Below are 16257 nucleotides of genomic sequence, written 5' to 3'. Positions count from 1 at the left end.
GGCTGGCGAAGAGCGGCCGGGGGAATGGAACGCACAGCGCGCGCGGGGTGCACCCGGCGGGTGTTTGCGCTCCTGCTCGGGCGGCTCTGGCCGCCACCGGTGCAGAGAGGCTCGTACACCCGCAGAAGTCCAACTGCGAACACCTAAAGGGTGTGGTGGGTCATAGAACCGGAGTCTTGGGCCGAAGCAGCTGAGGAGCCACGTGCAACGTTTACGCTGGCCTCCGCCCGGGCGGGGACCGGACGGGGTCGGGGCTGCGGGGAGGAGCCGGGCACCGCCCCCGGCGGCAGTGCCAGCCGCGTGGGAGGGCACGGACACGCGGAGGGGCAGACGACGGAGGCGGGCAGGCAGGGGACGCAGGACCGTGGAACAGAGGCTGGCTGCTTTTGGATGGGACTGACAGCCTCGGACAGGTGGAAGCAGTCAGACAGCCTGAGAGAGGGAGACCGGAGCGCAGAGAGAGAGAGAGAGAGGGAGAGAGAGAGAGAGAGAGAGAGAGAGAGAGAGAGGGAGAGAGAGAGGCAAAGACAGCCCTCACGAGGGAGACCGAGAGAGGGAGATAGGGCTCTAGAGGGAGAGGGAGAGAAGTACTCGCGTGCTCCTTCCCAGACGTCCTCCTCCGTCTGAGGCAGGAGGCCCAGGGCCCGGAGTAGGAGAGGGAGTGAGATTGCGGACACAGAAGACGGGAAGAGGGACCCCGCAGTGGTCCAGGGATCGACGGACGAGAAGGGACGGACGGACCGACTCACAGACTGGCAGCCGGAGAGACGAGCAGCTACAAGAGCAGGGCACAGGAGAGCAAGAACCCCGCGCTGAGCTGCCTGGGTGACTGACAGACGGACAGACAGGAGGCTGGGGCACGCTCACGCCCAACGACCCAGCCGGGCGAAAAAGGCGGCGGCGGCGGCCTCCGAGCGCGCTCGGAGCATCACAAACAGCAGGGACAGTGGGAACGCGAGCTGCAGCCACCACCATTTCCGCAGCTGTGCCGGGAGTCCAGCGGACGCTGCAGAAAACTCGTTTTACTAGCAGTTAAATAAATCGACCAAAAACTATAATAATAATAAAATAAAAAAGCCAAACCAGAAACCAAACCAAACAAATCCAACTCAATCATTGAGAAACAATACTACTAATAAAAGCCAAAACTAAATCACATCAATCAAGGCCACCAAGACGCTGGGGGGATTTCCACTGTTCGGTCAAGGTAATTTTCAAGGTCTTCCGACGTGAACATTGTACGCCTTTTGTCGATTTCTTTTTTTCTTTCTTTCTGAGCTTTTGTGAATTGTTACTCGTTTGTATTTCTTCTTCATGTTTGTAGAAAGCTGTTGTTCATATATATTGTGTTTTTATGTATTGTCAAAGAAGGGGTGAACTCCACTTCTCCCCAAATAAGGCAGAAATGGAAAGCTAGAAGTGAATTGAAGAGAAAGTAGATGGTTTTCAGTGGAGAAATGTTGCACTGATTTATGCGGGTTTCTTGGTAGAAAGTTTAGAATGCTCTTACTTCATTGGAAAGAGGGGCAGAAAGTTATAATCCGTTTGTTGACCTTGTAGGAGTGGGGTCCTGCGTCCCAAGGAATTTCAGGAAACAAAAAAGGTCAGTATTATTTTCACACGTTTGCAGTCTGTGTTTCATTGAACCTCCAATGAAATATTTTACGTTGTGAATATGATGAAAGACCCGAGTTGAATTAGACAGGTGTTTAAAAAGTTTCTTAGGAAAAGTAATTGACTCACTTAATGTTTATGCCTAGAAATATAATGGAGTGTAGGTTGTGGCTGCCTGCAATTCAGGTTCAGTACTACATCACCTCCTCCAGATGCAGGATAAGGACAGAGTCTGAGCTTAAGAGGAAAAAGAAAGAGAGAATTGAAAGTTATGGAGATGGAAAGCTGATAAGAACAATGCGAGACTGGTAGAAACCACTTTAATGGAAAGGATTTAGACTGCAGATATTCATTTAGACTTTAGTTTTTTCTTTTTTTGATGTGTTGATGTGGCACTTCAGTCTCTCTCCAAACAAGAATGATAGTCCTGAAAATTGAAAGGTTATGCTCAAATGCTGAATAAACTGACATGATTCCCACCTCCTCCTCCTCATCCACTTTGGAGATCAAAAGTGCCCTGAGAGTTTTAAGAAAACGGAGAGATGGAGATGACAGACTATTTTTGATTTGGTCAAAGTCAGAGAACCTTTGAAACCCACTTCAAAATAAATATACCTACTCCTCTGATGCTCTGTATATGTGTTACCACAGAGCTCACATGCCTTAATAGGATTTTCGTCAATGCCATTTCATGAAAATCTGTCATTTGGAAGCTGTGGGTTCTCGGTATGCTTTGTTCAAACAGTCGAATAATCTGCTGTTTTGGCAATGATTGCTTTTGCTGCACTCCTAATGCGTATTGCATGTGAGAGATTATGTATGCACTCTTCCGTTTGTATGGGGCTTTGAAAGGTATGTATTTGTTTGTGTTCAATACTGTACTTCCTTTGTTACCACATTGTTTTACTTCTTTTTACCAACTTTAGCTAGCAAAATATTTTTTACTTTTTCTGGAGCATGAATTTAGATGTAGTCTTGGTAGAGTATATTTCCTCATCACAAAAGATACAAAAGGACAATCTATTACTGTCTTTCGCTAATTAATACAGTTATGGTTTAGATTGTTATCATATATGTGATAATTTACTCTCTCTGGACATGATTTCTTATTTTTTAGATGATTTATGTTACTTGATAAATAGCATAACTAAGTTACTCTAAATGAAAGCTGATTTAACAGAGTAACCTGTTTGGTGAAGCATGTTTAAAGAAACTTATACAGCTCCAGAAATTGACTTTCAGCTTCTTGGTGACTTAATTTCACCGCACGCTGATTTCTCTTTTACAGTATTCAGCTCAGAATGAGACAGGTTTGTGTGCCCTATTAGATTTGCAAATTGCTGATCTCCCAGTGACTTTCCCTCTTAGATCCCAGCTGAGTATGGTTTCCTTGAGAACTGTAGCATTAGCCCTGTTAGAGCATGCTCCACTGGGGAGTTCTGTGCAGTCTATTTTTAATGCTATTTAATGAAGGAGTGAGCACCTCACTCAGCAATAAAAGAAGCATGATGGAAGACAGAGCAATGTGTGGTTATGGATACTGGAGGAGGATACTTGGAAAGGTAAAGTCTGGCTTCTCAATATGATAATTTAATTAAGACCTAATATTATTGTATTAACCGGAGTCAATTGATTTTAAAAGAGATTACACATGAATAGTTTGGTATGTGTTTTCATAAAGCTCTTCAGTAATTCTTAGAAGACTCAATAATTTGAGTGCTTTAAAACTTGAGGGAGATACTAACTGGGGAATTCCTACATGCATACTATTTTTAACACAAACCATCATATTTTGGGGTGTGAGGAGTGCAGAAATAATTTCAGATTCCTGAATCTTCTTCCAGTGATGGGTTTGGAGCTTGCAGTACATTTTGGGCATAAAATAACTAATAGCCTTCTAAGAAAGTATGATCATCTGAAGCTCTGCTTTATGAATTTCTTTTCATTTTCTTTGATGAATTTGGAGTCTGGATTCAGAATTGTGGGTAACCAACTGAAACAGGAAGTTTTGGTTAAACTTGAGAGAATATTTGGCTGTTTTTTCTTCTTACTTTGAGATAATCACCACAGATTGTTTTAATGAAAGTTAAATATAAAAAATGTAGGTAGCTGAAGCAGCACTGAGAACTTTCGGAATGCTATAATGAGGGCCACAATATCTTAAAATTATGGTGCATAAAATACAAGAAATACCATCTGTCTGCAATGTTTGCATATATGCAGAATACCTGTCTTGAGGTAGAAAGTGAGAATGTTCAATCAGAAAGGTCTCTGTTGTTCATTTTCATATTAACAGCATGCTATAATGAGGTTATTTCTTTGTTCACAGGAAAGCTAATTAGGCAAAATGCTTAAGTAGTTACAAAATTAATAAACATAAGAGTGAACAGTTTATCTTAAATGGGGAAGTTAGTCATATAATTACTTTTAAATGGAGCTGTTAGGACAATATGCAAAGTTGGTCTGGATTCTGCCAGTTTTTGTGGGAAAAAAATCCACAAAAATAAGCTATGAAGGGAAATACATTGCAAGAAGTCACTGTGTTTTGTTTGTTTGTTTGTTTGTTCAACTTAGTACTTCTAGCGGGGGGAAACATTCTATACTGGCTGTAATATTTCCCTTAGTGGTCATGCCATTTGGACCAGGATTCTGATACCTTTCTCAAGCTTTTCAGGTCAGTGGGCATTCTCATCTGAATTCAGTGTGTACTTTGTCTGTGGACAAGATAATGATAAGCTGCATGAGTAGAGTGCGGAATGAGTCAGCCACTGCAAACACAATATACAACGTCGCCAGAAGTGAATATGAATTGAAAATTCTCATTAGTATGGTGAGACGGTTTGAAGTCCATAAGGTTGGCAATTGCAAACAAACCATTTATCTATAAGTTAGTTTACTTCAGATCTGCTTTGTGACAAGGTTAGAAAAGAATCTGGGGCTTAAAAGTGATGTTGATTCTGAAAGCTCTTTCTTCAAGTGGTAAGTACTGGCATTATCCTAACTGGTTGGTACCACACGGTGGTAGCATCTTTAGAAATTTGCAACGCTCTAATCACAAAATGAATTGGCTTCCTTAATAATGCATTATGCCACCTGAGAAGTTCTGAACATATTTTAAGTTAATAATGATGAACTTATAAAGCACACACTGCCTCTCTTTAGGCAGAGAATCTTGTATTTTTAGGAACTTTATGGCTTCAGAAGCTCTACATTTCTGCTGACTTTGCTTTCTCTTGTTTTCACTATAACCGTTATATTAGATACGATAAATGAGGTTCAAGCAATGATAGAAGCAAATGTTGAAAGACTGTTGAAGGTGAAAAAGAAAACTGGAAGCTATGTCTGTGACTAGATTTGTTTTTCTCTGACTGTCTTTACTTGTAAGTGTTAGTTTCTTTTAAGGTATATTGATGCTGAGTCTAATAAATTGGTTTTCTTCAGAGCCTCAGAGTCTCATGATTTAAATTAATTTTCCTCATCTTGGATTAAATGACTCTAGATATTGAATGTACTAATTACTTGTGTGTTTACATCACAGCCATTTCATTTCTATGTGGATTAAATAATAGCTGGGATATGAAGTATTTAGCATTATTTATATGATAAATACAAGATGCTTGAAAAGAATGAAGTGTTTCAGGCAGAATATCAAGTTTATATGGTCAGTTTTTAAACATTTGATAACATTGCTATCTTGTAGTCGCAGAATCCTCCGTAGTTTGTTGATATTTTTTTAAGGCCTAAAAAAGTGCATATTTAATATTTTGAATGTACCTTCCTCTAAAATTACTGGAATATAGCTATGCCCTCAAAAGCTGACAGGCAAACTAAAAAGTAAATTTCAAAAATTGTATCAGGACAATTGAAGAAATATTGTAAAAAGAACTGCAACAAAAGAATTAGCTGAAGTATACCAAATTGGCTCCGTCCTTTCAGATTGAATCCTTAGTATTATACTATCCTTCTCTTTCCTAGCTGCCAATATAGATCCTTGTATCTCCACCCCAGGAAAGTGTTATTCACTGTCTGCTTCCATAGTAGATCAATATTTTAAATTCTTCTATGCAGTTTTGCCAAGGAAATGTCTCCTGACAATTTTTATAGCCCCCCATTTCATATACATATCAATAAGACAGTTATATGAGGTATTTTATGTTTTATAATCAAGTGATACCTATTAAGATAAAATTGCCATTGTGATGTATTGAAAGGCTGAAGAATTAGTCCAAAATTGTCTAACTCGAGGCAAATATTCATAGTTATTCCTCATTTATAAATTCCTACAGTATATTTAAAGTAATGTACCTTACAACCGGTCATCTATCTTATCAATTGAAAGTCATTTCATTTTCTTTAGGTAAAGAGAGGAGAGGTCCAATTATCATTTTCCCTTTTAAAAACTGGCCTCACCACATTGTCACATTTCACACTACTTAAGGTGATATAATTCTTAAATAAGAAATCCGTTGTTTATAACACACAAATGTGAAGACTTTGTTATCAAAAATGACTTCTGCAAATAACATTGGTTTCAAGATCATTACAAATAAATTTTGGTTTTAGTTGAAAGGAAGATTTCAAGATTTTGGACAGAAGAACTATTATATCACTTTTAATTAAAATATTTTGGCAAATTTTGTAGAGGCATATTATTTGGCATATTGTGTGTAATTGTTCTGTGCAAATTGCATAGTGTAGTATATAATTTTTTACCATTTTTTTTTAATTGAGACGGATTCAAAAAGCTTACTTACCTACATAAACCCAGTCATCTCTCCCTGACACCCACACAAGCTAGGAAATAATTCCTTCGGATAGAGACATCCAAAAGAAGAACCAAATTTAGTGCTGGAATTCTAAGAATGGATACTCATTCTTTTACATTGGTGTTATCATTGATTGCTTTTTTATTAAACTCTAAATATTCAAGATAAGAATAAGGACTATTTCTAAGGAAATTGAAACCAGGTCCTCATATACTTCCCAGATTTCCTTCTAACTGTCAGGACATGATACTCAATTCAGAATATTCTAGTTCATAGAATTATACCTTAAAGGAAAGAGAAAAGTTAATGAACTTAATGCTTGTAGATATATTTGATCTAGCTAAAACAGAATCAATACCAATAATTGAGGTAAAATATTTCAACATCTTTGGAGAACAAAATGGAATATACACATCAAAATGTTTTCCATTCTCATAAGTCCAAATAAAATTTTACTTAATACGTATATCGGAAAGCTCAGCCATGAGCAAAAATTGCTCAGTATTTGGGGGTGGATTTTATTTCAGGTGACCTCACCATGGTCATAGAGACCACAAAGAGGCAAACCATGGGTCAACAGAGGGTGAAAGAAAAACAATAAAAGCACTGAAATTCAGGAACTTTACCCATAATTTTCTTTTATTTGTTCCTATGCTCAATGAGAAAATAAAAAGCTATCAAAACGATTTTTCAGCTTTTTATGCATCCTCAAAACCTCTAGAAAAAATTTCTCACATGAAGGTCTATATTTGTTGATAAGAAAATACCTATACTCTGCCTTGACATGCTTTTCTTAGTGTTTACTGTGTAATATGTGGGTGGAAATCCCAATCTTATTAGTATCTGATTTATTTAATCATCAAAGAATTATTATGCAGAAAACAAGTAGATTCCATGTGAGTTTGTGACAGATTCAAGATTTTAAAAGCAATTGCAAACTTCAAATAGCCACTGCAAGCTTCAAATGTTTGGCATTTTTAAAATAGAAGTGTTCAAAAACTCTTTTAATGGAAATGTGGCAATACTTTTCTGTTTTTAGGAAAAGAAAATTGTAGTTGATAGTCAAATGGTGATTCTTTAAGCCAACATAGCGTATAGTTATAATTAAAATTGTTATTGAATTCTGCCAAATTATTTAGTTGACAGGATTTTGTGATTATATCTATGAAACTTTTCTTTAGCTGGTTTATCAAACTTTTAAATTAGATAGTTTTATACACATATATATATTAAATTACTTAGAGATGCTGGTGTTGTAAGAATTTTTAAGAAACTACCACACAGCTGGCTTAGCACTGAAGGTGAATTTAAAAATTTTGCTGCAAATAACTAGCTGGTATTAATAATTCTTCATTGTTGACAGTTTAACTTTGATCATATTTGTGAAAATCAAAATCCTTTTCCAAACCTGAAATTTGCACATAATCACTAACATGGTTCCGGAAAGATAAAATAACATGGCATGTAATCATGTCGAATGTACGTGCTGTTGCTGTCTGCTTGCTCCTAGCATTGTTAAATCTTAACAACTGTACACCTTAATCTATAATTACTGTTATAACAATTGTCTTCACCCGGAACTATGGAGGGATATTATTTTATTCTACAAATAAGTGTAATGTCTGTATTATTTGTCAGATATGTCGTGGGAAGCTGCATACAGAGGGATATTTTGAGTTTAGTGGAGCTTCTCTTCACAAGCCATGTTAAAACTAATGGGGGTGGGTGAGTGGGAGATATACCAAAGGTATACTTGGAGATTATTTGCGAGGGAGCAGGTAACTGTGCTGCGGGTAAAGAAGGAAGGTTTATGGAGAAGCATGGGACTCGATGGGCTTCTGCGGAACGAAGGTTCTGCAGATAACTGCAGTCTCCTCGGAGAAAATTGTATAGCAACACCAGCCTGAGCTAAACAACTTACTAGTTCTGTGACCTTAGCAATTTAGCTAACTGTGCATTGCTTCAATTTCCTCCTTTACAAAGTGGGAATAAAATCTAATTTACAGGATCAAAGAAGAAACAAAGCACCTGGAACATAGCTATTGTTCACTAAGAAAGAACGCATTATCCTTTGATACATAAAATGTAAAGAAAGATTTAGTCTATCTTTTTACATAAATGAGAAAAACCTCTCTTTAGGAGAAAACGTAAAAAAAAAAATCAGAATGCATCCCTCTTCTGGCTTCCACCCATCATTTTTTTAGTTAAATTAGTGACTACTTTAACCTATTCTGTGCCTGTGAAATATCAAAGACCAAGCTAAGAAGCCAAGCTAGTCACTAATCTTCGAGGTGTGCATTGTATAAGGATCGTGATGCTTAATGAGGTCATTGCATTCTGTCAGTCTCTAAGAGAAGGAATGACCCCAATTTGGAATTATCTACAAAATGAACTTACAGGTATTATGTTGCTAAGACATTTTTAGCGTGTAATTTCTACCACCTAAAAAGAGTGGACAAAGAACGAAACCGTTGAATGGGAAGGGGTTGGAACTGATCCATGAAGGAAACCTTGAATCCTGTGCCAGTGGGCAAGAGAATCTGTAAGCAGCAGGCCTGGAGAGACAGAGGAGATGGAAAGCCTTTTTCACCTAACTCTGAGACTTTGAAAATAAGCGGAGCTTCAGGCTTTCTGAGGGATGCCCCAGAGCATACACAGAAAACTGTGGTTTCTTGTCTCCAAGCACTGAGAAAGCAGTTTGGGCACGACAGCTGATCTGGCCTCTGATTCTAAAATATCTGTATTTGTTATGCTAAAATGAGTCAGCTCTGCTCCTTTGTGCAAATGGCCTGGGAGGGTGGAGACTTCTGCCATAATTGGGGTATAATCAGTTCTTCTATCAGGAAATGGAGAATCACAAGTAGTGTTCAATAGTGGAGAAGGTGGGCTTTGCAATGCTTAGATTCATCAGATAATTGTGTGTGTGTTTAAATGTAAATTGGCTGTTATCTGTTCTTTTGGGGAGCACAAAATCAGGAAATTATCCAGTGAAACATCTCAGAGGGCACCTGAAAATAAATTGAGACTCTTGTTATTCTAATATTTGCTAGAAAGCAAACAGACAAACAAAAAAACAAGGAAAGGGTAGACAGGTTTTGTTATTATTTTTTATATTTAGCTAGAATCCAGCGTAATTCACTTGCTTTAAAACAAGAGTCATTTAGCTAACACATATCAAGCTAAAAAGTTATTTAACCCTTTAGTATATTTGCCAGTATATATTTTCAGTGTCCTTAATAGTTCTTGGCTAAGTCATTCTTTGGCAGGTATTGAATCAAATTTTGTTGAATTAGAGATTGACCTTTATGTTGATGGCATCTAATGGTGACGATTTAGAATCAGTTCTAAGTAAAGTTTAAATTGCGCTTTTTGCCTGAATTTTCAGCTTGAGTGGATTACGTATTTTATTTTTCTGAAAAAGAGAACAGACTCCCTTACATAAAGAAATAGAAATTCACTGAATTACTTTGGCCCTTACAAAGAAATTGCTTCCTCAGATACCACGGCCTCTTACACTTCACTTTGCTTAAACTGAACACATGCTTCACTTTTCCATCTATGTGGAAGGGAATTGCAATTAACACCCAGTTAGCTTGGATCATGGGAAAGGGGATAAGGCAAAGGTGAGTTCATAGACAATTTCTCGGTCATTTTTACACAAAGCCAGAGACGACTTACCTTTACTAGCCGTGTGCCCTTGGAGGATTAGCCATGATGAAGGTGACCTAGAGGTGAAGAAAGAGTTCACATTTCTAAAGGACTGGGTACAAAGGCAGCACTGGATTTGAAGATAGGGATGAGCTAGGGAAGGGAAACAGACCAGCAAGTTGGGAGCTTCTAAATGTCTACTTCCTGCCTTTAAGTAAACAGTTTTGACCAAGCTATAGGAAAGGTGCTCTTCTCTCCCTGCTACATGGAAATGGTGATGGGATTAAATGGCAAGCCAGAATTGGATTAATGTTTGATCCTTATCTGTAAAAGTAATCTAGTCCTCCAAGAAGGGATGCAGCTGAATAAGAGTGGACTGAATTTGCTTTCTTAATTTACCTATTACTCTTTAAGAAATGCTAAGTGTAAACTTCCGTTCACTCCTCCACTTTCTGAAGAAAACTAAAATCTGGTGTCTTAAAGAAATGAAGGGCACATTCTCTTTCTTCCCTAAGAGCGTGTCAGCCTTTAGAAATAGGCAGAAAGCAATAGATTCTGACACAGCTGGTGTTCTCACCAGGGAGCCAGAAAAATATGTTCTGGGCCACACTATATCAAAGCAGGGGAACTTCCATGCAAGCTGAATTGAAGAGTCAGCTAAGTTCTTGTGTGATAGTTAGCATGGCTTGCCCTTGAATCAGATAGCAATGTCATTTCTTCATTCTTATTTGTCAAATGCTTTTGGAAGATTTTCTGTGCAGGTCCCATGCTAAATATTAAGGAAAACTGGCTCTTCCAGATTTTATAGACATTTGGAAGAGAGGTATGCATTTTAACATTTTGAACAATGAATTCAATGATTGAAAGTTTAAGAAAAATCAAAATGACAGGTGAACCGCATTTTAGATGATAAAGCAATTAACTTTGAAAAATTAGAAAAATCTGTTTTTGCCTGTAAAGTTAATTAGGAGAATTGGTAGAGGTTATACTTTGAGGGTGAGTACTATATTCCTTCTAGAAATCAAAGTACTGATCAATTTAGGGGAAAATTTTGTTGATGGTGATAGGCCACAGACTAAGACCAGCTCTCTCCAATGGAAAACTGGAAATCGAACAATGTTTATGAAACTGGGATAAGCCATTCATATTCTCTCTTTTTATCCCGTAATATGACACATTTGCAATATTACTTACTAGGATTGCAAGCAACTGATTCAAATTGATTTGGGATTTTGAATTGTGAATACTGTGACCAGAGTTCTCTGATCATAGTAAACCAGAAATTTGTTTAGAAATAAAAAGAAGCTTTTTTTAAAGGCAAAATAGTCTTTTGAGTTTATTACGAGAGTCCAGATTGTGTGTTTGAGAAAAGAAACTGGAAAATTATGAAAAGCTCAATAGATTTTTTTTTTTTTAAATAGTGCCTGTGATTAAAGGGAAGTAGAATGATACATGATTCTGTAGGAAAATTGCAGAGGAGTAAAAGATTTAATCTGTAGCCATCTGAAAGATGATGACAATTATGATGATTTTTTTAAGTATGCAATTCTTTCCATTACTGGATATAAATAAAGCTAAAGATTTAAGTATTTGGAGGCAGAGAAGTATCTGGCTACATCACCCAGGATCTGGTTTGTGTTCAAATATTTTGCCCAGAAACACTGAAAAAGAATGTACCTTTATAAATGATCCATAACACAACCATATTAAACAAGATGATTTCTAAGATCTCTTCCATTTTATAATTTCTATGATTCAATGACATTTTGTAATATTAATTTTATATTGCATTGTTCATAAATTTTGATGATGGTGTTGGGGGACTTGGAAATAGACATTAATGATCCCCCAAAAGAGTGAATGATTAGAAGAACTTATCAAAAATAGCTGATCAAGAGGATCTGGGGCCCCAGAGACGTTCAGATCTGATTCTGCAGATTCCTTATTTAAAAAATGGGACTTTGTAAGAATTAAATATAAGGTGCTTTTCCTAGTACCTATTATTATTATTATTGGTCCTTTTTCTGGTGCTTGTAATTTCAGAGTTTGCTTTGTCTTTGTCACTGTGTTTGCTTGATTTCATAGGCCTCGCATAAATAAAATGTATCCTTAAGATCCCTCCTCATTCTGAGGAGAATATTTTCATGATGTGACAACTGTCTTGGTTCTTTTGCTTATGCATGATGGGAGATCATTTTCAGCACAACCGTGAAAATCACTTCCATACCAGTGGTCTAGTTTTGAAAGGGCATCTATGAAAAATCTCGATTCCAGGCCATTCTTTCTAGAAAACGTTCCTTGCCTAGACCCTAGGGCCTGACCTTTTCTAAGCTTCTTTGGGCAGTAGGGGCCTTGAAAAAGAGGTTTGGGCATGGTTGATTCAGAATTCCTTGTGTGCACAAAATCATATGCAGTATTTCATTATCTGTATAAAATAGTGCCTCACCTAGAATAGGATTCTTTGCTCCAGTGCTGATTTACAAAGAAAACTATTAGGATAGTGTGGTTTCGTCTTAGCACCCTTCCAGGAGCAATTTGGACTATTATCTAAGAACTAAAAATGATTTCAACTAAAATTGTGATAGCCTTATGATTTGTACACATTACAGCTGAAACCAATAGTTATATCCCACCGAAGACCATTTTTATAATCAGAGATCCACCCAACTGATCTAGCAAGAAAACTAAGCTCTAAAATCGATCGAATCACTAGAAAACATTACCACATTGTTTCGATTTATATGGGAAAATAGATTGATTTTGATGTTTTTAGAAAGAATGAGGGGTTATCACTTGTTTCATCATTTATTGATTCGCTCCTCAAGCTTAGGCAGGGATCAAATGGCACTGTTAGTTAAGGCATTTACAGCAGTGAGACAAGCTTAGATCTTCACATTTGAAGGGACTGACATATTTTACTTGAAGCTTTGGTAATCTTATCTAATATATTAAGTTGACTGAAAACCAACTGATACAAGGTATGTTGATAAATGGTTAAGAAGATCTAAAAGAAAGGAATGCGATGTTTTTCTGAAATTGTTGGGTAAGCCAGCTTGTGACCACTTGTCACAGAAATCTGTACTTATTTCTGTATTGATTAGGTCATTAGTGCCACTTGTTCTGCTCGGCAGGAATTACTTAACTTGGCTTGCTCTTTCTATACTCTGAATTGCCTTGTTTTTCTTGGCAAAAATTCATATCAATACAGATATCCAAGATTTCTGTAGCCCTAGGTGAATCATTTGCTGAAGCCGCAGGGACAGTGATAAGTGAAAACCAATATTCCCCTACTGATTCTGTGAGTTTGAATTTGGATCATTTTTTATCAAATGCTACTTGTGGGGTGGCTATTTTAATGTTTTTGCACTGGAAATGTTCTGAAATCCCCTTGTGTGAAAGGGACTTTTTGTACCTATGTGATGTCCTCGCTGACCTACCTCTTAGCTGTGATCACAGCAGTGGGATATATGAGGACTTTTGGCTGGGGGAAGAAGGAAGATGCATATTTCATCCTTGTTTTGTTTTTTTTCTTTATAAAAAACAATGATAAACCAAAGATAAGATTAAACTTCTTAACCATTCTGAATAAAATAGAGAATTGGAAGATCTCATCTAAAGATCAGCAATTAAGAATCAGGGAGTAGTGGAAGGATGTGTAGTGGAGCCGTGAAAAAAAGGACATTGAAATTAACTTTTGAAACTGGTGCAGAGGGGGCAAAAACTTGTCTGCATTCATCTCAAATCTATACTTGTGGCTACATGTATGATGCCATGGGTTACTAGCTCCTGATTGTGCTTATCCTGGAGACATGCTTTTCCTGTTGTCATGGATAGAGGAATAGGCTTGAATCCAAGGTGACCTAAGTTTGAATTCCATCTTTGCCTCTCACTCTCCTGGACAAGTTACTTAATCCTTGTAGGCTTCAATTTCCTTTCTGCAGGAGTGGGCAACAAAATTCCCCTGAAGTGTTATCATATGTAAGATAGTTGGCACATAATAGTCACTCAAGAAATGTTAGTTCTGCTTTCGCCCATAGGGACTGGCTACTTATCCATTAAAACATTGAAACCTTTAAGAATCTTAAAATAAAATCACTTGTATCTATACTTGTGTCGAAAATGCTATAAAGCTCTGATTTGAGACACAAATATATTATCTGTCCACAAATCCCTGAAAAAGAAAGAAAGAAAATATTTTTTAGAGTTGTGGGATTCTCTTGCTTTGGCTTTTACAAGAAGTTGACAATGTATGTTGCATAATTAAGTAAAACACTAAAGAAAAACATACTAAAACTGTGGTACATCAAAACCCATATCTGTACTCAATACCCAACAAGTTTGAAGTAAACTTACTGATTTGAGATACTCAACGGTTTGCTTAAATATGAGTTGATATCCAAGGATAAGTGATTAATGAAAAATGCTAATTTTTCAGAAAATAAAATCTTTAAACAAATAGATGAAGAAATAGTCTTGAAGATGCATGTTAAGTGATGAGTGGAGTTGAAAGAAAATTGCCTTCCCTTTTTTTTTTTTTTCCGTAATGGATCCATAATGTTTTTAGGCTTTTACAGGCACATTTTAAGGTATTCTTTTGTGGTTCTTTATATTAAGGCATAATACCTTGCTCTTCAGATTGTGTTTTAAGCTATCCCTTTGTCAGGTTGGGGAAAGTGCTACATGATTTGTTTATGTACTTCCTTCTGCCCCATGGGGAAGGATTAATACTAGACAGATACACTTATTTTCAGCTGGCCTGACGACATGTATTTATGAAATTTGCTGACACTGGGGATAAAATAATCAGTTTTGACCAGTATGTTTCCCCTGAAATTATCTTCTGGAAAAATTAATTTAGAGTAAGTCAGTGTGAGCTTTCTTCATAGATTATTTATTCTCAGATTGTTTTCTATTAAGCAAACCCAAAACACCTGGACGCACATGCTCATTCTTTGGCATAGACGGTGACGGTTGTTTTTGGCAGATGTACAGGATCAAAGTGGCCTTTTCATCCTTCTACCCTCAGGGAGTTAGTTTCTGAGGTAAAGGAAGTGGTGAAGTTAACAGAAGTTTCAGCCTTACTCCGAAATAAAAGTTGTGTAGTGGGTATAATAAGTCTGTTAATTTGTCAAAGGTAATGGTTTTTTTAAATATTTGGACAGATATATTTAGTTGCTACGCTTAATTTTTATTAATTAGAAATTTAAATCTTATTCTGTGACCCGAAGCAAAATAACAACCAAAATAATCTTATTTGTTTGCTCTGTTGAGCTAAACTGAAGATATGGAAAAATCTTGGAACTACTATTTATAAGAAAATCTAAGAATCTATTTGATAGCAGTATATTTGGCATTATATTCAGAGAACATATTGTTCTGAATTCTTAACCTGTCCAGTCCATCAAATGCATTAGCTATTCTCTAGCTTTACTTGGATTAAACAAGGGCCATGAAATGCAATTTTCTTGTTGTGATTTTTTTTTTTTTCTGAAGAGAGCAGAATAACAAAATAAATACATTTTGGCAGATGTACAGTAACAAAGTGACCTTTTCATCCTTTGATAAATATATGTTTATTGATATATACATTGATATATACATATATAAATTTGTGACCTCCTTGTATTGCAAAAGGAGAACTCTCCATCATTGCTAGATCATTGACAGGGTGTCCTAGGCTAGCTGCTTTTCTTCTTTCTCTTCCTTTTGAATTCATTTTGCTTATTACTAACGAACACAATCCCATTAAGGATAGGATTACTAACAGAGTCAATGAAGAGAGGAAGCTTACATTTATCCCTGTCCACGACTCATCAGCACCGGTAAATGGCAAGATAGAAATATGGGGTAGGATGATGAATTTATTGTTTCAAATGAGGACTTAGGGATTTCTGTAGGTTTTAAGTTTTGATTTTGTATCTCTACCCCAGTGACCAAAATGAACTGTTTTGTCTGTCTTATAAACATCAGTTGGTGATCTAGTGCACGTATTTTAACACAAATGAATCATCCTTTGCCTTAAAGGGATCATATCACAGAAGGAAACAAGTATGAGTTTTCTTATATTGTCTCAGGGGCTAGTCTCATACTGTGGCATGCTTTCTCCTCACTATACAGATGGAGTCGTTCCCTAAAATAGTGTTCTCAAACTTGCACATGCCTCACAATCTCCTGGAGGGTTCATCAAATGGCAGATTTCCAAGCCCCATCCCAAAGTTTCTGATTCAGT

At 37.1% G+C, this 16257-nt stretch overlaps 1 protein-coding gene across 1 annotated transcript in view; it reads left to right on the top strand.

Moving 5' to 3' along the window:
• The first annotated feature begins 486 nt into the window (after positions 1–486).
• ARPP21 (cAMP regulated phosphoprotein 21) overlaps positions 487–16257 on the top strand; it is a 152708-nt gene continuing 136937 nt past the window's right edge. The window contains exon 1 of the mRNA XM_077129858.1: positions 487–1207. The gene's annotated coding sequence lies outside the window, so the exon portion shown is untranslated. The remainder of the gene's footprint in view (positions 1208–16257) is intronic.

This window comes from Tamandua tetradactyla, chromosome 15 (genome assembly GCF_023851605.1).
Source record: "Tamandua tetradactyla isolate mTamTet1 chromosome 15, mTamTet1.pri, whole genome shotgun sequence".
Taxonomy (NCBI): Eukaryota; Metazoa; Chordata; class Mammalia; order Pilosa; family Myrmecophagidae; genus Tamandua; species Tamandua tetradactyla.
Note: the sequence above shows the minus strand (reverse complement) of the source record. Positions and strands in the feature narration are given on the sequence as shown.